Source organism: Protopterus annectens, chromosome 2.part0, assembly GCF_019279795.1.
Source record: "Protopterus annectens isolate FY-2018-M chromosome 2.part0, PAN1.0, whole genome shotgun sequence".
Taxonomy (NCBI): domain Eukaryota; kingdom Metazoa; phylum Chordata; order Ceratodontiformes; family Protopteridae; genus Protopterus; species Protopterus annectens.
Genome location: NC_056728.1, coordinates 956,518,023 through 956,541,050, shown reverse-complemented (window position 1 = coordinate 956,541,050; position 23,028 = coordinate 956,518,023). Strand labels below are relative to the sequence as shown.

The window sequence follows — 23,028 nt, the reverse complement described above, 5'->3', positions numbered from 1 at the left end:
TTACAGATACTGGGTAGGTTTTACCTGGTGGCTCAGTTGAAACAACGGTTTGCTTCACACGCAACATTGCTGTAGTAAGACATTCTGGTACATGCTTACAAGCCTACTGAAGGATGCTACAGTCCCTGTCTGCATGCGTCATCCAGAGCCAACTGCTACATTGAACCTACTTGGCTTCCTGCCCTGTAAGCTTGTTAAAACCTTACCTTGGTGAAAGAATTGCCTATTGAGGTGTATGTTACATTATTACCTTAAAAACAAAAATCATATATGCAGTTGTATGTGTTTTATATATTTAGGGCATCCCCCAAACGGGTTGTAAGGTGACATGCACATTGAATTGGAGGATAGTACTTAAGTTTCCCTACTCCATCCCCAAATAAGCTGTAATCTACCCTCTGTGATCCTGCATCCTAAATTCTGAATTCTTTGTGTTTACTGCATCAATCAGCAAATTGTAGTGTTCACCTACGAACTATTGGCTGTGAAACTTTATCTGAGCTGTAAATGATGACTTTCTTTCAGTATCTGCCTCTTGTAAACAATGTGTAGGTGTGGTGATGGATGCTCGTCACCAACACCTGTGCTAATATTGTTATGCTGTCATGGGAGCGGCAGTTCATTTTAAATGAGTGCAAATCCTTCTGCTAACATTTGCTTTTATTGAAGGTTTGTGGATGAACTCTTCCTTATTTGGAGGGGGGTAATGCATCTTTTGAGTTGTCTTTTTTTTAATGTGTATATCTAGAACCACTGCCTTTCTTCATTTTAAAAAGAGCATTGGCAAAACTTAGATTGACTTCTTAGATGTCACCATTAACAACAACCAAGGGTGGGACATTGGATTTTTAAAAAGGTAAAGCGTAATTATTTATACACCATGTATGCACTCTACCTTCATGTTTGATAACATCGAAACAGGGCAAATGAGTAGAGCAGCACGTTACAATACAAAAGATAAAATTATGCGCACACAACTTCTTAGTCTGTCATCCGAATTTATACAGAGAGGATAATAAACAGTCTAGAGTTCAAACTATACATAAAAAATAACATACAAACGTTCCAACGTGTATAAACCTATTTTTTCTACTCTTGAGTACGTTCACAAATAAGCTAAGAGCTAACAATGGTTATAGATGTATGTAACTTATGGCTATAATACCAAGGAGGTACAAATATTATTAAAAAAAAGTTAGCCAATGGTTGAACAAGTGTCAGAACTTCAGATGAATTTGTGTAAAACTTTGAAATTTGGTTACAAGAGAAATAAAACTTCAAAAAATTTAGGTTATATAAGGTGCAGGCTAAAACTTGTAAATTTATTTCTTGTAAGCATGGTACTAGTAAATGCTTTAAATGCGTGTATTGTAAATATATTCATGCAGATGACACTAATACATCCAATCTTGAAAAATGAATTCTGTCTCAAAGATGAATCCGGTGTGTAGTGTTGTGTACAGAGAACCAAGTTACTCCCAGAGTACAACCCTTTCCAGGATGCCATAGATAAAGCCAAGGCACTGCTAGTGCGTTGTGCCTTGACCCTGCCTGGAAGAGCTTTGTGGTGGAGGAAATAAAAGATAATAGCCTGAGATAACCATTTGCAAGTGGTCTGTTGACACAGGTGGTTGTTACCTTCACTAGAAATGTACAGCTGATTGGAAGTTCTAAACGATGTTCCTGTCAAAATGGTACAAAAGTTGTCTGTTGACATCCAATGTATGAAGTATCCTTCTCCCTAACTTTTGGTTTCAGGGAAGAACATGGGGAGATGGATAGTTTGGCTTAATTAAACCCAAATATCACTTTAGACAAAAAAAAAGAGGATTCGTTCTTAAAGAAACTCGATCTTTGTGGAAAATCAGAAGGTTGACTGACCATAAGAGCTTGTAATTCCAATACTCTTCTTGCAGAGGTCAGAACTGTTTTTCATGTTAAGAACCTTAAGTCAGTCAGATGAGCTGGTTCAAAGAGCTTCTCTAAGTCAAAATTAAGAACTCCAAGAGGAGCCAACGGCTTTCTTGGAGGTCTGTTGTGCAGTATCCCTTTCAAAAACATTTTGACAAGAGAATGCCTTGAATGGTGAAGAATGTCTGTGCAAAGATGCTGAGGTGGTCATGAACCTTTATAGAGTAAGACATGCCATAGGAAAGGACCACTCATAAATATTGTAAAACCAGATATACACTAGCCCTGAATGGGTGCTGGTTATATTGGTGGTATCAACTGGAAAGCATTTCCCAATATGTATGATTTTCTAGCAGCAGGCTTTCTTGCTTCCATTAGTACCTGCTGCACGTCCTCAGTAAACGGGTGTCTCTTAAGACCTATCATCCAGGCAGTCATTTGAAGCTGGTTTGGGGTCAGATGTATCAAGCACCAATATTCTTGTGCGAGTAGGTACAGTCTGTGAGGAAGCTTTTGGTAATTATCTGTGGCCCGTTTCAAAATAAGGGAGAAACCACTGTTGCCTAGGTCAGAAGGGGGTTACCACAGTGATCTTGGAAGATTCCTTTAGAGTCTTCAGTAGTATCCCATGGATATTGGTGGAAAGAGTGGAAAAGCATGCAGTAACATTCCTATTCAATGAAAAGAAGAGACATTGGTCTTCCAAGCCTTCTTTCTTGGAGTCCTGGAGAAGAATTTTGCCAAGTGATGAGAGAGGAGGCAAAAAAAGGTCTGCTTGAGGAACCCCCCCTCCCCCCACCGATGGATCAAATCTTAGTAGACCCCCCCCCCCAATCTTGTTTCCATTCATGTGTCTAGATGCATTTGTCCTGCTCAGCTTGTCTGTCACACAGTTTTGCTTTGATGGAATGAATGATGCCTGTACAGTGAGACTGTGCAGTAAAACTATATCCCATGCTAATATGGCTAGTCTGCACTGGGGATGAAATCTGGTTCCCCCTTGCTTGTTTATGTACCCAATCACTGTGGTATTATCTGTAACAACTTGGAAGCCCTGAGGACTAAAGGTGATTTAGAGAGTTTGTTGTTCCAGGTACCTCTCGCTGTTATCCCCCTTGACACACTGCTCTTTAAGCAAAGTCCAAGGTATGTGTGGTGACTGCCTTAAGCAGGAGAAGAGACCTGAATTTAGGTATATTTTGTCTCCACAGAGTGATTTCTCTTCACAAATCCCAGAACTGTTTTCTGTGGTTAAGCTTCTTTGTAAATCTAGGTTACCAGGAAACTTAAATGAGGAAGAAGGGGTAACAGGTTGTGAAGTGACAGTATTTTGATCTTTAGCACTATTACAAATTGGTTTAGGAAAGAAAGGTCCAGAACTGGGCTCAGAGTAGCTTCTTTTTTTGACTCTCAAAAGATATCTTTGAATAATAAATTTAATTCCCAGTGGTGTCAGAATCCTTTATAACTCTGCACTTTGTAAAAGTTTTGTGTTCTACTTTTGAGTCCATATGCACTCTGTCACATGTCATTCTGTGGCACTTTCCGGAAAGTTTGAAATGGCTGCTGCATTTAAATAAAAACTTTTACCTGAAACAGTGATGCATTATTAATATTTTACCAATGTACAGTAGTAGTTCTAATGTATAGTTGCTGTACAGAAATTGTATTGTACTTAATGCCTTCCATTTTGGTTTTCCTGTTAGCACAGTTGAGGTTGTTCGCCATTGTTGGATGATGACTGGGAAGCTTGTAAAGACAGACAGACCAAAACATGTTCTGTTTGTTACAATCTGCTTCCTCGAGAAAAACTGCCTTTTGATAACCGGCAAATTAAAGGAAATTGTAACGGACAGATGCAGGGCAAATATTCATAATTCCACAGCATACTTAGTGTTAACCTGCTTTAACAGTATGATAAGTGTGAGGTGCTTGCAGTCATCAGCCACTGTTAACACTTTTGTAATCTCCTCGCACCTTCTTATTCATGTTCATTTCTGTGCTAGCCTTTTGGGATGTATGGGAGCTTTAATTTGCAGTTGCTATTAAGTCCATTTTTATTTTCAGTAGGTGGATTGTAAAATATGTGAGCAAGTGATTGCATGTCTAAGATGCAATCAGAACAGGCCTGTTTTCACTGAATTTATTGATTTATTTATTGGTTGGTTATTTGATTAATTTAGTTAACACAGTGACTAGGCTGGTATTTAACCCTTTCCTGCAGTAATCTGAGAAAGCTGCATAGTTGAGCTGAATTACAGCAGAATGCAGACTGTGATCCTAACTGAGCAAAAGAAAATAAAGCCAAAAGTAAGGCAAGTACTATCATGCTGTGTGTGAAGCAACTTCACTTATTAAAACAATAAAAGCAGTATCGTAAACGTTTTCGGGTAAATCCCTTCATCAGATGGTAAAACACTAGCAAAAACATAGGTAATATAGTAAAAGACAACCAATGAAAATCAATAGTTTACCCTCCTTTTTGCTAGAGCTGGTTTTAAAGGGACATCATAATTTTAATCCTGGGGCTTTGTCAGCTCCCAGTCTAAGAATCCATTGAATCTCTTTCTGTTCAGTTTCATTATACAAGTAACCCATTCTTTGACTTTTATTTACAACACATATAACCAAAAAGGCAAATACATGATTGCTCTGCAGTTCTATATGCTTGTGTACAGTGCATTGTGTTCTTTTCTTAACCTTTATATCTGATAGATGCTTAAAAATTCTATCTGCAATTTGTTTTTCCTACATAATATGCAGTACACTGTTGACAGTTTGCAGTATAGACAACATTTTGCGTATTACAGTCAGCATGCATATGCAAAAAGTACTTCTTGTTGGTCCTGGGGTGTATAAAGTGGTTTCCTTGTAAAATGTGCTTACAGGCTTTACAATGTAGGCATGGATAAGTTCCCTTCTTGATGCCTGGGTTTTTAAAATGCATAGGATCTTGACAGAGAATATCTTTCAATTTTTTTTCTTTTAAAAATAAATCTAGGTTGTGTCCCTACAGCTCTAGTTATATTTTCATTTGTTAAAAGAATTTTCCAGTTGTCTCCTAATTATATTACATATACCACCTATATCATTACTGTATGTTAAACTTATTTTCAAACCTTCATTAGCTTTTTGAACCTGTGAATCTACCTTATTAGGCCATTTTTACCTCTATATAACCATGGTTTTTGCACTTTATTTTATATAGACTGCTGTTGTCCATTTCCTTTTTCAGTAGATGTTTGCTATAACCTCGTGCTTGAAAATTATTCTTTAGAGAGTCCAATTCCTATATAAAGGAATTTTTATTTGTGCAAAGTCTGGATATTCTACAGAATTGTCCCTTGACTATGAGTTGGAAACCATGTCTAGGGTGCATGCTGTCAAATCTAAGCATGCTGTTGGTCCAACAAGGCTTCCTATGTAGTGAGGTCTCTACCTCCCCATTTTCTTTTTTAATAGTAACATCCAAGTATTCAATAACTGAACTGGAATAATTCAGTGAGAATCTCAAGAAGCTGGTAGTAGACTCTAATTACGTAAAGGATGTTAATTCAAATGTGGTGCCCCCCCCCCCCCAAATAAAAATATCGTCCACAAATCTGTTGTTAAAGAGAAGTGTCTTTCCAATCATGTGCTGCTTCAAATATCACCATATCTTTCCAGTATGCCAGGACTAGGTTAGCATATGTGTTCGCACAAGACGTACCCAGAGCTATACCTTGTCTCTGGCAATAATACTTTGACAAAGCAAAGCATTGTTTTCTAATACTAGCCTTAATAAGAAATATAACCGTATATTATCATCTGTATTACAGCTCTGATGGTGAAGTGGTATATTGCTCTGCGTAGAGTGTACAGTTAACTAGTCAAGTCCAGATACAGATTTGCTGTATCCAGGACTCTCTGTAAGCTTCTGATCCCCCCAAGCCTTTGTGTGTTGGAGGGAAGCCTTCTAGCTTATCAGTGGGAGTGGTAAGCATTAGGTAGCCTATCTACCACAAGAGGAGTAGTTCCTGGCCTAGAAATTGTAGCTATTGGTCATTTGGGCAGTTTTTTTTTCCATTTCTTTCAACGTTCTGGTTTAAAAGCCACAATTGCACTCATTACCCACCTTTCCTGTAATTAGCCTAGTCCAGATACAGAGTTGCTGTATCTAGGACAGCCTTTCTGTGTTGGAGGTAGCCTGTCAACCACGAGAGGAGAGGTTCTTGGCCCAGAAATTGTAGTTTATTGACCATTTGGACAGTTTGTCCGTCTCTTTTAACTTTCAGGTTTAAAAGACCACATCTGCACTTGTTTCCCATCTTTTCTGTAACTAACCTACTGGGTAGCACTAGAAAGCCTTAACCTGATACAAGCCTTCTAGCATAGAAGAGAGACTTTGGAGTGATTAAGTATCAGTTTTTTGTACTTTCTTGCTGTACTTAACTGCTTTCTGCCTAAACGCAGATTTTCCAGTGTTTGTTGTGATTTAAAAGGTTGATTTTTTTCACATATTGTACTTATTTGACTGCCTGCACTTTTAAAAAGTTGTTTTTTGTTTAAATAATTTGTTTAAAGTGTGATAGCCTTTTCTGATCGTTTGTAGTCGCTTAAAGCTGTTTTAAGTGTATTTTTTATTGTTTTTGCCTTATCTTTAAAAAAAAAAAAAATCCTCGTTTCCCGCCTTTTTAAGCTAGTATAGTCCAGTTTTTAGGCTAGTGCTGAATTCAGGGCTGTGATACTAGTTTCTGAGTTGCCCACACCTTACTTGGATAGGAGGAAGTTTCTCTGTTCACCTGTGAGAGAGGGGAGCTTTGAGCAACCTATCTGTCCCTGAAGGAGTGGTTTCAGCCCAGAAGTTTGTAGTTCATTGGCCATTTTGGGCTAATTTCTCTCTTTCATTTCTCAACTATAAAAACCACGTTTGCACAGTTTTGCGCACCGGGCAGTGCTGGTTAGCTACGGTTAAATTATTCCTGGCTCCAGTAAGTCTCCTCTTCAGTTTTTCCCCTTGAAACTCGTCTAACTCTCGACCTAAGCATCTTACAGCCCAGCACTTGCTCAGACCTAATAGCAAGCAGCAATATACCCTGACACTGATTGCCCAGCAGGTACAGGATCTTTATTCACCCCTCACCAGCCAAGCGACTAAGTAGCTCACCCTACTTTTCAGGCATGACCAAAGGGCAACTTCAGGTGCACTCTCCAGTGCAGCTGGTTAATCTGGGTATCCTGAGGCAATGTTAAAACTGCCTCATGTACACAGGCAACCCTCTCCTCCTACCACAAAACACTAACATATACGAGAGATGCAATTATACATCCAAACTGGAAGCTAAGCTGTCTCCACCCAAGACTGGAACAGACAGTCAAGAGGAGAAGGTTAACACTTGCACCACACCTCCAGCTGCACACAGACCTACTAAACCAGCACTGGCAAAAAATACACATAAATACACAAAATCATACTCAGAGGCTCTAAATTAAAACCTGCAAAAGCATCAGAGACCTCCAAAGCAGACACCCAAACAACCTGCACTTCCCATCACAAACCAGACAACAAATAAAACACAAAATCAGTGTGCTGCACAATCACAGCCCTTAAGGTGAAATAACATACCTACCACACTAGTGATGGGTAACTCTATAGTCAGGCACACTGACGTCCCACTCACTAGGCTGGACAAGCAGAAGGTTACTTGTTAGCTGCCTGTCTGGAGCCAGAATCCACCACATAACACAAGCACTCGGGTCACTCCAGAACAAGTACAAATATGACTCTGTCATTGTTCATGTTGGTATGAATGACCTGAGACGTACCTTCCTGGACTACATGAAATGAGACATGGAAGAGTTCTCTGATCATGCAGCCCAGGCTGGTATGACCCTGAGTAGCATCCTGCCCTCACCAAGAATGATACCTCAGTATAAAGAAAAAATGATCAATTTCAACAATTGCTAAGCTTCCGGTGTCATTTAAAGGGGATCCAGTGTCTGCCAGCCTGGGACGACATGCTCGACAAGCCGTGTTGCTTCACAAGAGACTGCTTGCACCTGTCACCCCTAGACTTTCGAATACTGGCCAAGGCTCTTGCTGCCCCCATAGTGCCTTTTTTAGGCAAGGCTCAAAAGTCAAACCCACCTCCATAAACAGCACAATTAAAAAACTGATGGTTATGCTACTCAACGCCAGGAATTTAAATCTCAAAATGCACGCGCTCAAAGCACTCCTCAGTATGGAGAAAGTTGACATCTGTGCAGTAACTGAAACTTGGTTCAAGGCTCCAGAGAGCCCCCCAGCACTACCGGGCTACAACTCGTACCACACGTTTCGGCCACAGAACACGGACTGAAACACAAAAGAGGGGGGTGTGTCCATATTCATCAAGGATACCTACACCTCCAGGTTAGTGGCGCAGCATGATACCTCTGAGATCATCCATGTGCAACTAACATTGGGCAAATTTGCAATGCAAATCGTGGCCTGCTACAGATCACCCTCCATGACCCAGGACCACCACTCCACCTTTCTGGAGACACTGGAAAACATGAAGGTCCTACCGAGCACCCTGATGTTGGGCGATTTCAATTACCCTACCATTCACTGGGAAAACTACTTGAGTACAAATTCCCAGGCCCAGCGCTTCCTGGAATTCATCAACTCAAATGCCTTGAATCAGCTGGTAAACTCCCCTACCCGAGTTGAAAACATATTGGACCTGGTCATCACCAACATGGGCGACAGGTGTTCCAAACTGGAGGTCAACCCGTCACTGGTTAGATCAGACCGTAAACTAATCACTCTGGATGTCCACACCCCACCACCACCCCCAACTAAGGAAACCACAGTAAAATCTTTTCTAAAGCAAACGTCACCTTACTTAAGACAGAGGTGTTAAGTTTCACAGCCCTCACGCTAAAGGATAACGCTGCCCAAGATGCAGAAACTGTTAGAAATGCACTCTTTGAGCACCTACAAGGATGCATGGATCGTGCCATCCCTAGCAAAACCAAGACTCACTCCTTAAAGAGAAGGAAACCAGTTTGGTGGAACCCTGCAATAAACAAGGCTGTACAATAGAAGGAGGAAACTAGTTGAGAAAAAAAGCAAATCCCAAGAAGGAAAGACACCCTTGATCAGTATCGGTAAGAAACTAAGGTCCCTCATGAAATCATCCAAGGCTATCTTCGAAAGAAGAATAGCCAAGGATTCAAAAGATAACCACAAAGCCTTCTTTAGCTATGTTAAGAATCTAAGTGGCAACTCGCAGATATGCACTGAACTAGTGCAAAATAGCACAAAATATACTGAACCTACTGATATTGCCAAAATCCTGGCAGATAGATTCAGTGCAAACTTCACCCCCAAAAGGGCCCACGACAGTACCGGAAAAGTGTAGTGTCCCAAAAATCACAGATGCACAGGTGAAAACAGCCCTTTCGAAAGCCAAAAACGCAGCATCAATGGGACCAGATGGTGTCCAGGGTGCATCTTGCACGAACTACAGAACGAATTAACCCTTCACCTAAGCACGCGGTCCAACCTCAGTCTCTCCACAGGCTACGTGCCCATAGAATTGCGCACAGCAACGGTTATTCCTCTCCACAAAGGAGGGGCCACAGCTGACCCTGGTAACTATCGCCCCATAAGCCTGACTAGCCTGGTCTGCAAGGCTATAGAGTGCATCATCATGGAACTTATCAAAGACATTGGGAACCTTCAAACACTTGACCCGTCCCAGTTTGACTTTAAGTGCAGATCATGCCTACTAAACCTGGTTGATGTCTTTGAGACAGTCACCAAGGCCATAGATGAGGGAAAGGTGGTTCACACAGCCTAATTTGACCTTACCAAGGCTTTCGAGACCATTCCCCACTTGGGTATTACAGAAAAACTCACCAGCCTGAACATAAACCCCTACTTCACGAGATGGGTTGTCAACTGGCTTACAGACAGAACTCCCACAGTAAGAATAGGGGGCTCCAGGTCCGACTCTAAACCAGTCACAAGTGGTGTCCCACAAGGCTCGGTCCTGGGACCCCTACTGTTCAGCATATACTTCTCAGAAGTACAGGCAAACACAGGAGGACTATGGCTAACCATGTTTGACGATGACTGCATACTGGGAGCCATAATTGACTCTCCGGCTGACAAGGACATCCTCCAAAAGGGCCTTACTGAGACGGACACCTGGTGTCAAATTCATGGCCTCAAGCTAAATGCCAAAAAATGCATAGTCGTTCTATTTGGGAAAAACAAAACACCCACAAATTACCACATAGGTGGCAGCCCCTGTAATACAGAAGAGGTAATAAGAAATCTGGGGACCCAGGTAGATTGTAATCTCTCCTTTGACAATCATATTGCCAAAGTAGTTGGAAAATCCTTCTATGTAGCCCATCTTATTACTAAAGGGTTCGCATCTAGAAATAGAGGTTATAGTGCTCCTCTACTCGTCACTCAGACCCATCATAGAGTACAATGCCCCATTTGGGATGTACCTCACAAGACACTTCCAGCAGCTGGAAGGACCACAAAAGTACCTCACCAAGAGGATTGCTGGCCTCAAACATATGTCCTATGCAGCCCGACTGAAAAAAACTTGGGCTGCACCCAGTGGCATATCGTTTACTCAGAGGAAATTTCTGCCTGACTTACAAAGCCATGTCCAACTCAGAATTGATGGACATGCTCCACCTAAAGAAATCCAAGTCACCATGAGCCACGCACTCTAGTGAGCAAAACCTCATCACAACAATAAATAGAACATGCTAGAGGGATATATTTATGTCACGGAGACTCCCCATGCTTTGGAACAAAATTCCAGATTACATCAGGCGGAGCCCCTCACTAAAACTCTTCAAGAGAAACCTTGACGAGTGGATGGGTAACAGAAAATACACCCCCTGGGATCACTTCACTGGTTCTGCTTGACAGAGGATCAGTTAATCAATGGGGCGGCGAAAGCCGACACACTCTGGCTGGGCTTATAGCCTAGTACCTACCTATGAACCTGTATGTATATTCACCTTTTTGTTCAGTATTTCTTCTATGGCAGTAATACCATATTGATTTTCTACGACAGCGAACAAATTCTTTACATCTAGGGTAACAAACGTAGGAAATGTCACTGTTCTCTTGTAAATAAACACCCAATGATTCCAGAAATGTAGCAATATCTTTCAGAATTGTAGGGAAGGTTTGTAACATTGGTCCGAGTACATTCTAAACGGACAGAAATATTTTCTGTTACCCAACCCCTACACGATACTATGGGTCTCATGGGTGGTGTAGATCCTTATGAATTTTTGGTAAGGTTTTAAAGACTGGAATAGTAGGGTGTTGTGTATATATATAAAAATGTCAGCAGCTCATGGTCTATCAAACCATTTTTTTCCATGTTAAATAAAGATTTGTGTACTTTTTGTGTATATAAGAATTCACCATTAGTGGTGACAGCTGAAGAAAAGTCCGTTTGTCAACTAACAACACTTCTATTTGTGTGTTATAAAACTCCTTACTAAGTACAACAGCAGCACCACCCTTGTCAGCAGATTTTATAACTGTTGGTATTATTCTTTAGCTTTTGCAGTGCATTTCTATGTGGTTGGTCCAAGTTAAAATACATAGATCTATGTGTGTTCTCTAGATACTGTTCAATTTCACGTTTACATGATTTAATAAACAACAACAGTGTAGGATTTAAAGTAGGTGAAAAAGTGCTAGGTTGCTTCAATATACGAGGTGTTTGAACACTGTTAGTGTCATTAAACATTTGTTTCAACATTGCATTCCGTGCAAAGTATAGCAGCTCAGGTATTAGAGTGCAAAAATCTGTCCCTGTACTCTGTACAAAATTTAAACCCTTGTTTAACACTGATTGTAATTCAGAAAGAGAAATACCTGAAATATTATGAACATTGCAAAAGTTGCATGCATTATCAACAGTCAATTGGAGGTCCATCGTCTCTTGTAGTCTTTGTCCATCTCATGTGAAAAACTCTTCTTCCGAGAATTCTTCACTGGTGCTGTTAATGTGAAAAAAGGAGGAGGGAGAAAAGGAAGGTGTAACAACAGCTGCAGGCATATTGGCACTTTGTTTTGGTTTGGCTCCCACTGTGGAAAAGTCCAGCCTGTCGCTTCGAGACTCTTCCATTTGGCTAGCTGTAGTGTCCAGATTAATGTCCACAAATGTTTGTCCTTCAGTCACTGCCTCAGTGACATTAGTGGATGCTGTTTCATTATTTTCTGTACCAAATAAGACAGGCCCCTGTGAATGAAGAATGTTGGGCTTCTTTAAGTTAGCGAAGTCTGAGCATTCTATTTCATGTTGTTGATTAGGTGCAGGTGTAGCTGCGTCATCATTTGAAGCATTCCATGTATTCAGTTTTGTAGTCTCTTTTCAGCTGAATACGTAAGTCTTCAGCTTTAACAGTGCATCCTTTTCAGGTTGCAAAATGGAAATAAGTAAATTCATATATGATTTACTAGTTTGTAAGTTAATATGCTGCCAGCATGCCAGCAACTCGGGATAGTGTTCCTCTTGTGCTGGCTTGCATAAAATATGTAAGCCTCTTGGCGCAATATTGTTAAGACAAGCTTCAAAATAAAATCTGCGTCATTGTAGGCATTTTAAACAATACCATAAAAATAAACTTATGGACATACTATGTGTAGCTTCTAACTATGATTTAAAAGTCCAACAAGTTAAGTTAAAGAAACTACAACGCAATTATCGTGATTTTTCATCAGGTAACATCTTTGTTTGGCCTCGCCCTCAAAAAAGAGCATGGAATGGGCCCATCTGCGTTGGATCCAATGAATCTGAGTTTGTCCGCTCCCACCTTTTCGGATCTGGATGGGTCTCTGGGCAAAGGCTTCCACGTTGGATCTGAGGTGGGTCAGTTAACTACAAGGTTCGCAGAGCCTTCTCTCCCTCTTGGAGTTTTGGTGTTTGATAGTTCGGCTCTGGCTTCCTCCTGGGGTGGACAGCCTGCAGGGAGGGCGGTGCTGGCAGACCAGGGAGACCCTCACTCTGCTCAATTAGTCTCCTCCCCGGGGGAAGTCTGCCTTTGAGGTGGTGAACAGGATCTTCTCTGTACCTACAGATCACGTGGGTCCTTCCTTCTTAACTCCACCGCTGACCACCCCCACCTGGCTTTATGTGATCCTCACCACTCTACATCATTGGGACAACCTGTCCAGAGCCCTCCAGTCTATCCAGTCTAATTCTTAACTCTTCCGATACTTCCCTGAATCATCCCACTGATGAATTCCCTAGGAAGAGACCGTGTAAGAGGAAACATCTGGACTCACCCCAAGTGTCTGTCACCATAGACACCGACTTGATGAGGGCGAGGGGTCTCCCAAATTGCTACCCGATGACTTCTCCTTAGGAGACAACCTCTAACTTCTAAAACAAAAGGGTGGTTGGTCTGTCCACATCCAGTCTCCTGAAGAGTTATTTCTGGAAGTTTACCACTTGCCCATCTACCTCCTGGGTAGCCCCGCTGGCTGATGGATTGGTGGATTTAATTTGTCGAAAGACTTCGAAGTAATCTGACTCGACTGATCCATCCTTAAGTGATGAGATAAAAGTGATGGCACTTACAGTAGAAAGCAAGTATTGGAGTAAGGGCGTACCAGTTGATACTGTTGTAGCTGCGGCCACCAAATGAAAATTCTCTGAAGAGAGTTTCTGTCCACCCCCCACCCCTCAGTAAGGAGTCTAGGGCGATGGACAGGTTTGGGAAGTGAGTATACCCTTCAGCGACTTTTGTCATACGTTCGCTGAATTATCTTGCCTACTTCACAAGATTACAAAGAGATGTACTCAACGAATTTCCAGCTCTTTAACAAGGACTACTACTGAAGGAGCCATTATATCTGTGGACCCTCAGTTGACTACTTTACAATCGATTGTGAACTCATCCGTGAGGCTCCCCTCCAATGCAACAGAAGGCGTCTCACGGGTGGCGAGTTGAGGCATATCCATCAGGAGGCATGCCTGGATGCATCTGTGTGATTTCTGTGCAGCCTTTCAAATCTTATGTCAGTGCTCCATTTGGCAGATCTTTACTTTTTGGACCCACTATGAAAGAAATATTTTCCAGGAGTGAGAAATATGGAAAACCCTTGTCTGCCTTTGGAGTATATTTTTTGACCCCCCCCCAATGAACCTTTTCAAGGAATCAACGGGTTGGTTGTAAAATGTGGTTAAAAGAAAAATCTCAACATCCATTCTAAGATGCGTGATACTGATCCTCCCAGAGGCAGACAGGGAAATAATGGCAAAAGACCCCCTTGTGGGCCCACAGAGGCCCACAGAATGCAGGGTTCAGCTATGCTTTCTTTGACAGACCCTATCAGCGCTCCTAAAAGGAAGCCTGATTGTCTTCCTCTGGAGGCAGTCGGGGGTCGATTTTCCCTGGATCAAACGGCCTGGCTGAAAATAACAGATGGCACTTTGGTGCAGAGGATTATTACCAGAGGATGTACCATACCCTTTTTCCTTCCGCCCCTCCCAATAACCAACTTCACCGATGTTCCACCCAGTCAGAGTGAGCTGGCAACTTGATAAATTCAGCAGTTGCAAAATGAGTCCTACAAGAGGTCTCGCCAGACCAAATATGATCCAGAACTTACTCAAGGTTCTTTTTGGTTGCAAAGAACAACATGTTGAACAGTAAGCACTTTTGTCTCAAATGATAAGACTTTTTTTCAGACTGGCTGATACAATTAGAAACACTAATGTATACCTCTAGGGTTACATGATATACTATTGCAAATTAATGTTTTAACCCTTTCCTTCTCAAAAAAGCATAATTATGTCTGTTAAGACCAGGTGGAGAAAATGCACTTAATCGTATTTGCCAAAGATATTCCAACCACCTTAGTTCTTCAACATTAAACATCCTCTCAAAGTCTTTTACTTCATCTAAAACCACAAACTTAAAATCTATTTTGCATTTAGTTATTTTGTAATGTTTTTCAAGAGCATTTTTCTCTTCCCCACAGACAGCATATTTGTGCTCATATGTTTTATACAGGTCTGTTGGTATGACCAACATAAAATGACCTGCATGGCATACACAGTATTAAACAAATTTTGACTTGCATGTATACCTTCCTTTCACCTAGATGTTAAAACCATTTATGCAAACGTCTAAAACACCACTTAATAAGAAAAGGCATAAATTTCAATTTAAACATTTAAATATGCCGGGATTAACACACTTCTTTTGCGGGGCTTTCAATTTTGATTGAAAAAATTTTGTTAGTTTTTCCTTTTTTTTTTTTTGTCCAAGCTTCCCCACTACTTTATACCTTTCTGGGCATCTTTTTAAAATTTTCCAGTTGGTTGAAATAATGTTTTTAATAGCTCTAGCATCTACACTGTTGGTAATCTGCATGAAAGTTTTGTAATCTATTTGCCTAGTACAACCACTTTCCTTAGTGCAGTCTTTCCTTTTCTTATATATCTTTGTATATTCTGCTACTAAATTCTCAGGATAACCTCTACCGATAAATGTTTTACACAAACTAGCACTGTCTCATTAGTTGTCCTTTTACAATATTGACTTTAGTTTTTTAGGGTGCATACTTCCATAGTGTAGATAAGAATTGTTCTGCACATCCTTCTTAGGTATTTTAGTTAATCTATCTCTTTCCTTAAAGACAGATACGTCGAGGTAATTGATACTAGTATGGCTACAGTCTGAGGTGAACTTTAAAAAGGAACTGATATTAACATAATTTAAACATTCTTGTAACAGGTCTGTACTTCCTCTCCAAATGAAAAGCATATCATCTGTAAAACATTTAAAAAAAGTGTCTCACATAAGCACTCAAAAATGTTTATTCTCTCCCACCCATGTATAAATACATTTGCATAGCTGGGTGCCACAGTGGCACCCATTACTATTGTCTAAAATTTCCATAAGACAAGTCACAGTATTCCTAGAAAATCTATTAGATTTTATTAACTCAGATCTAACCATCTCCATCCCTTCCTCATGAGGAATTAACTGTATAAAAGGACTTTGTCTAAAGTAACAAGCAAGTCTTGTGGCTTGAAAACATCTATCCTTGTTTTGCAATCAAGAGACTCATATAGGACATACTTAGTTCTACAACCTGTTGCAAATGCTTCTTACGTTGCAAGCACTCCAAGACACTCTCCCTCTCGAGACAATTGTGATTCAGACAGTATGTCAAGAGATTGGTATATCAACAAAAAAGGAGGAAACTGATATTACCCCTGTGTCGAGAAGCTGAGTGTGGCAGTGGGTGATAGCCTCCTGTCACTTTCTAGTGGCAGTGCACATTACGGGGAAGTCCAGTGTGATAGCAGATAAGCTCAGCAGGTCCATCTTCTTACCTCACAAGTGGTCCCTCAACCACAAGGTGGGAGATATCTATCATCTCTCCATTTGTTGCTGTGCAATGTGCCAAGGCAAAGCAGACATTATATGTGACCGTCTTTATGGAGATTCTGTCTCCCACACTGGAATTTGCCCTTCTTGGATGACATGAAACCCCACAAGCAACAAAAAGACAAGTAAATAAAAGAAACCCCGATGGGGCAGTTATCTACAGCTGCTCGGTGAAACCGGCAGCAGAACATAGGTGTTCGGACCTACAATCAAGAGATGGCATTCGAACTGGTATCAAAAGTTCTTAGGATGGTACAGCTGGACGTTGCCTTTTTGCCCTATGCTACACTAGGCACATACATGTGACGTAAGGCATACCTTAAAGCAACCTAAGGCTTTGGTGTTCTGGCCATACATCAGGCTGCCCTAGGTAGGAGATTTCTGATGATCTGAATACTGCATCAGCAAAGAGAAGGACATGTATCGTTATGGTAAGAGTTTACACAACTGCACTTTTCTGTGTATTTTACTGTTGGTCATTGTTTTCAATATGGAGATGTTTTGTTTAGCAAATGGCTATCAGTGTTACTAGAAAATTTGAAAGTGTTAGAGGTAGCGTAGTTACCATTGATGCAGAAGGCTGTGGGTTCTACTCCCAACACCATGTAGATGGGGTGTTAATATTGCAATGCTGTTTAAAGGGGAATGGGGCTGCTGCACTCCTGAGCATCTTCCTTTGGATGAGATGCCCTAGTAACCATGAATCTCTTGCCTGTTTGACAGCCATTCCCTATTGCAATATTACCAGTTTACCAATTTTTTTTTTTTTTTTTGTCTAACATGGGCAATTTATTCTTCAAAGGCAATAGAGATTGAATCTGTACATAAAACACTGTAAATGTTTGCCAGTAGTAACCTCTTCATTAGCTATAGATCTCTTTAATGTGGAGTAGTTAAGATGATTTTTACTTCTACAGAGATTGTGCATATTGAGTGGTATTGGTGGATTATAATGACAGAAGTTTGAGTGGCGTTTTATTGAAGTGTTCTGTGATGGGTAGTTCTGTCATTATTGGTTCATATGTTTTGTTTCATTGCTTATTGGAAGTATGTTCAAACCTACAAATTTAAAATGCACACAACAAGTTGCGCTGTATTGTACAAGGAATATAATTTAATACAATCAGGACTGGGCAGCGAAGAGCAAATGCATTTGTGAAGGGGATCTGTGGTTTGAAAACAGCCCAAAGGTGAACTTAATACGCCAATTGCCAGATGTATTTTCTTTGAATGTGGGTTTCAATGCTGTTTCAATGATTGTGAGTTTAAAGGACAGAGAATCTTGCTGTTTCAATGATTGTGAGTTTAAAGGACAGAGAAGCTTACTGTTTTGCTAAGTCTGTTTTCATAGTGAGACTGTATTGTTTAGCAAAATGCCATCAGTGTTTGCTGCAAAAATTGAAATAAAAGTTTTAAATAATTCTAATCATTGTAGAGCTAAAGAAGAAAAATAGTATTCACATGAACAGGTTTTAACAATGCTTTTGGTAACTGGAGAGAGAGACAAGTAATGGAACGCAAGAATGATTTGGGGGGTGCTGCTGCTGTGGAGGGAAGGCCCGATCTATTACCCTGCCTAGTGCCTCATTTGATCATGATCCGGCTCTGGGGCTACCACTGGAATTGTGGTTGAACTGAGCAGACGAATACTATTGCTCTGAGTAGTCCGTCACTGGAAAAGTAGAACGCAACATACTCAAGTGGGAGACACTGCTGCTACTTTTTGCTTTGCGTTCAACATCATATGCCCTCAATTTTTTGTCATAATTCCCCAGGAACTTTTCTCTTATCTCTGTTCAGACCCTGGAACAATCCTGTCCTGCTCAATTATTTATGATGGATTTGTGAAGAACTCTTTCCTGAGTGTCCCTTTGCATGTAGTTCCTTGCTTAATGTTGACATTCTCTATTTGGAGAAGGCAGCAGGAGCAGAGGATGAAAGGGTATGGAGGATCTCAAACTGAGAGTTGTTTTCCTTCTCTAGAGGCCATCAAAGGCAGCAGTCCTTCAATACCAGTGTCCGGATAAAGACCAGAGAAATCTAATTCTGGTGAGTGCATAGTGTTTCTTTCAAGATGCAACATTTTGTAGGTGTATGAGTTATTGTAAGACATAATGTCATTACAGAATTATAGTTTTTCTTTCATTTCTGTTTTTCACAAAGCCTTCTGGAGATGGTGGTTGGCAGCCATTTCTGTATGCTCTGTAGGGAGGGTGATACACGGATAGAGCTAAGTTTTCTCTGTTCGTCACATTCTACTCCCTAGAGAAAAATTGGCTTTTTTTGACCGGGACGAATTGAGGGAAATCGTAACGGACAGATACGGGACAGACAGAATTAATCATTATGCTTAAGTAGCACTGTTAACTTTGTGATTTGAACTGCTTTGATAATAAAACCATGTGTGCATGCACGGACCTGCTCCTTATTTAACTTGGCACTTTGTTTAAGCTGATTTTTACTGCAGTGTCCATGCACTCAAGTTTACTTTTTTTTCTTGCCTAGTTAGTTTGTGGGGTACTTTATGACGCAATTGCTATGTAGCTTTTCACTTTGGATAGCAAAAAGTGTGTGTGAACAGATAATCTAATATTGAATGTCTAACCAGAAATGTTAAAACATCCAGTTCTGTTACTGTTCCCCTTTGCTTTGACTTGAAGTTTCTTCTATTCTCATCCATGTCATTGGGAAAGGGGTGCTTGCAACTCCTCCTCAATGCTTTCTTACCACAAATGTGTTAATTTGCTTTGAAGTTCAGTGACTTTTTTTTTTCTTCTTTAGCAAAGTTTTACTACCTTGGATATTTGTAGGACCAGAATTCTCTTGGTATATACTTATGTGAGGGGACAATTGAGGAATAGCATTGCCATGTACTTATTTCTTTCTTGTTCACAATGTTGCCATCCTCAAGTTGTACATTTTGTCACTATGTTTTAAGTCCTGCCTTGTCTCCCCTTGTGTTTCATGAGGAAAACTTGAACCTTTTAGAATAAATGGATGATGATTGGGAAAATGGGCTTTTCCTTATGTCTAAATGCCCGACATGTTTTTACTAGAAAAGCAGCTCCTTAACCTTGTCAGTTAACATGAAACTGGTTGCTTTTTTTCTTAATTTTTTGTTGATACTGTAGGATAGGTTCAGTTGTTTTACATCCCCTTCCTGTCTCCATTAATTACAAAAAAAGCACATGAAAACAACAGTAGACATTATCATTGACACCCACAACCATTTTAGCACATAGGTTCCTGTTTTATCAAACCCTTAAGTTTTCTCTTGGCCTGTTTTTTTTCTTTCTCACTGTCAGGAGGAAGAGTTTTGTAAGAAATTTAAGACTATGCTTGCATTTGGTACATATTAAGAGTTTCTCTAGAGGGAGAGGAGGGGTTTCAACCTTAATTTCTTAATTGACCACTATAGGTACCTTCCGCAAGGGTTATAGTGGACTATACTGTATAATCACTAGGCTGTACTCCACAGAAATTAAAACTGCTATGTAGATAACAGCAGCCATTGGCCTTCCCCATCATTTTCAATGCATCCCTGTCTATTGAGCTTTGAAGTCAAAGAAAAGGCTTAGGCTGACAGAGAAGCAGAGGAGGAGGAGGGGAGCAGACATAGATATGAGGTAATAGAAGGGTATACTACCAAGTGTGGCCCGCCTTCTCAAAGATATATTATTATACTGTCTTTTGAGAAGTCCACTTTCAGTAACATCTAAGATGGAGTACCAAACAGAGTCTTGGTTGCCACTGTCATGGGAACATACTACTGACATTAGCTTCACCCATCCACATAAAACAAAGTCCATCCCTGTCCATATTTAGGAGCGACTTAGAAATATTGATGGGAAAATAAACTTTACCCCAGTACTGCCCTCTGTACTACTAATGGACAGAGGTGGCAGGTAAATGATTTATCCCATGCATAATTCCTCTCAAATTTTCTATTGTATGATTCCCAATTATTCTTATTAGGGGTAATATATAATTATCGACCATGGGATGAGTAAAGCCAATCTGTAACCAAATGGGATAAGTTATTTCAAGTACAAAAAGGAAAACTGGCTAGACTTAAAATGGCCTGCAATGACAGCTTGCCTAGTACTTACCTATGATCCCGTAAGAAGACCTGGAACTTTTTAGTGCCTCAGACATGTTTAGAAAAGATATTTTTGCTATGGTGGTGGTGGTAAGGAGAAAAGCTACATTAGTAGCTAATGCTTCTTTAAAGGCAGCTCTAGGATTTGCAAATAAACCTTTGCCATGCTTCTCATAACAAAAAGGAATACAGCTGACTAGCCATGTGGAAATGGTGTGCTGTGTACCTTTAATGCCCAGTCCAGGCTTGACAAAAGATACAGAGCCGGCTTGTTAGTTTGTCTTTCAGCTTTTCTCGGTTAGGGGTCACCACAGCGGAACTCCTGTCAGCTAATGATTGGTAGTGGATTTTTATGTACCGGGTTACCAGCCCTGATGCACAACCTTCAACGAAGGCATGCCCATTCACGTATGCCTCCACGCAGAAGACGCTTTAGCTGAGAATCGAATGGGACAACATCTTGCTATGAGGCAACAATGCTACCGCAGCACCACCACCACAGAGCCGGTATTCATCAAAATTGTATGTGGACATCCATACAATAAAGAAGACACTGTCTATGGTTAGAATACTTTAGGAAGAATGATGGATTTACATAAATTAGTGTCAGTAGCAACCATAAAAAATGGATTAGTTCTAGTCTTTGTAAAAACTAGAGAAGGAGATTTGATAGAAGGCACCTGCAGTTTTCAAGTAAATATAATGCCCATTAGAGAGTCTTCCAAGATAAACGTATCACTTCCAGTAATACAGCTGAATTAAAGGGTGGAAGGGTACGTTTCCCAAGCATAAAACAGTTACCCCAAGGATGCAGGAAAAGCATTGCAGACTTTAAAATGTGCTGTGGAAACTGAATCTTGATACACTTTTGGTCAAATAAACTTTGTGAAAGAATATCTTAAATCAATCTAAGGTTTCCAACAAATACCTAAGGGCCAGCAGAATTAGAGCAAGAAAGAGATCTGCATTTATTTTATGTTGCACAAATGGGAATGCAGGTCCATATATCATTGTACATTGTTTGAATAGGAGGCCATTTGGTAGATGGGAATGATTGAGGCCAGTGAGAAATGTGGATATTCAGCTGTCTTTCAAACTAATTTGCCTGACTTTAGCCTTTGGATATGGAATGCCAAGTGAGACAGCAGCATCTTTGAAGCCCCAGAGCCTCAGGTTTGTGAAGGAGGTAGTGCTGAGAAAACGAGAACCATATCTGCCTGGACCAAAAGTGGGTGATACACTACACAAGGCCAGATTCGTTATATCTTGATGAATGTTACAGAGGAAGTGAGGGAAGTTTAAAAGATGCTGTTTTATCAAGGGTAATAGGTTAAAGCATCCTTTGCCCAATCTGTGGAGACGATTATTGAAAAGAATCTGGAGCAGGTGGTGCTGGATGGATGGAGAGAATATGCATACCAAAGATTTTTGTTGAGCCATGGTTGTACTGCAAAGCCTCTTGTCCAACGTAAGTGGCTTAATCTGTGAAACCGTGCATGTGATCCCCATTAGATCTGCATTGCTACCAGGAATCATTGAAATTTCACTTCCCCACCCTCAAGGTCTTGTGACTGCATGGGTAAGAGTGGATCCTACCATTTATTTGAGGCATCAGTCTCTTGTCATATTGTCTGACTTAGCTGAAAGGATTTCCTTTTGAAGACGGTGTTGAAATTTCTGAAAAGACAGAAGCAGTGTTTTCATCTCAAGAATGGTGAATGTGCAAGAGAGACTTCAGTATACTGAAGTGTGCCCATCACCATACTGTTGCAGATGCATCTTTGACATTTTTTTTGAGAAACATGGAACTGAAAATATCTCTGTTATGAGAATTGCTAGATTTAGCCACCAGGCTAAAGGCAAGTAGCATGTTCTGCAAATCTAACTGGAATGAAGGAAGTCAAAATGCTGAGACCACTGAACCCTAAGGATCACCTGGAAAACAATTCTGTGGATCCTTGTATGATGCTGACCATGTAAAGTAACTCTACCATCAGACCCATGGCCTTGTGGTTTGTTTCTACTGTAACTGCTTGGGAGGTTTCTGTGACAACTTGCTGTGGAAGAACATGAGTTCAACAAATCCTTATGTCTACATTACTTTGTAAAAGTAAGTGCCTGAACTAAGAGAAGAGACTTAGGCTCCTTGAGAAGGAACTATTTTGGACAAAGTCCTTATGTTGATGTGAAATGTCCTGTGTTTTAGCAAGGAGCTATTTATCCAGCATTAGAAAAGTTTTGGATCCTTGCTGTTTGATATGGACTTAAGTTTGATGAACAGACTGGACGCATTTGAAGCCAAACAGAATTGTCCCAACATTTTATTGTAGTGACTGTCTCTTACTGGAAAGTATAGACACATTTATAAATCCTTGGCTTTTTTGTGGAAGGTGGCTGCTTGGAGGTCCATAGGGTCACACAGTCTACTTAACACATTCATGTAAGGATGGACTGAAGCATGATCTTTAGACCGGTTTCTTTTGCGTTAAATGCACTTGGATCAGTTATTTCTAGAATTGGCCTGACTTTCTCTGTTTTCTTGGACAACAGTGAATCTAGATTTAAAATATTAGGCTTTTCCAGTCATGTGAAACCTT

The 23,028-nt window shown here is 40.5% G+C and overlaps 1 protein-coding gene and 2 non-coding genes across 3 annotated transcripts in view; all 3 read left to right on the top strand.

The window, feature by feature from the left end:
• The window catches only part of HAUS6 (HAUS augmin like complex subunit 6), a 2,286,143-nt gene that overhangs the window by 1,499,001 nt on the left and 764,114 nt on the right, over positions 1 to 23,028 (top strand). The window lies entirely within an intron of this gene.
• Positions 3,655 to 3,784, top strand: LOC122793846. The gene has a single exon (XR_006363570.1).
• On the top strand, positions 18,539 to 18,669 carry LOC122793843. Its single transcript, XR_006363567.1, has one exon.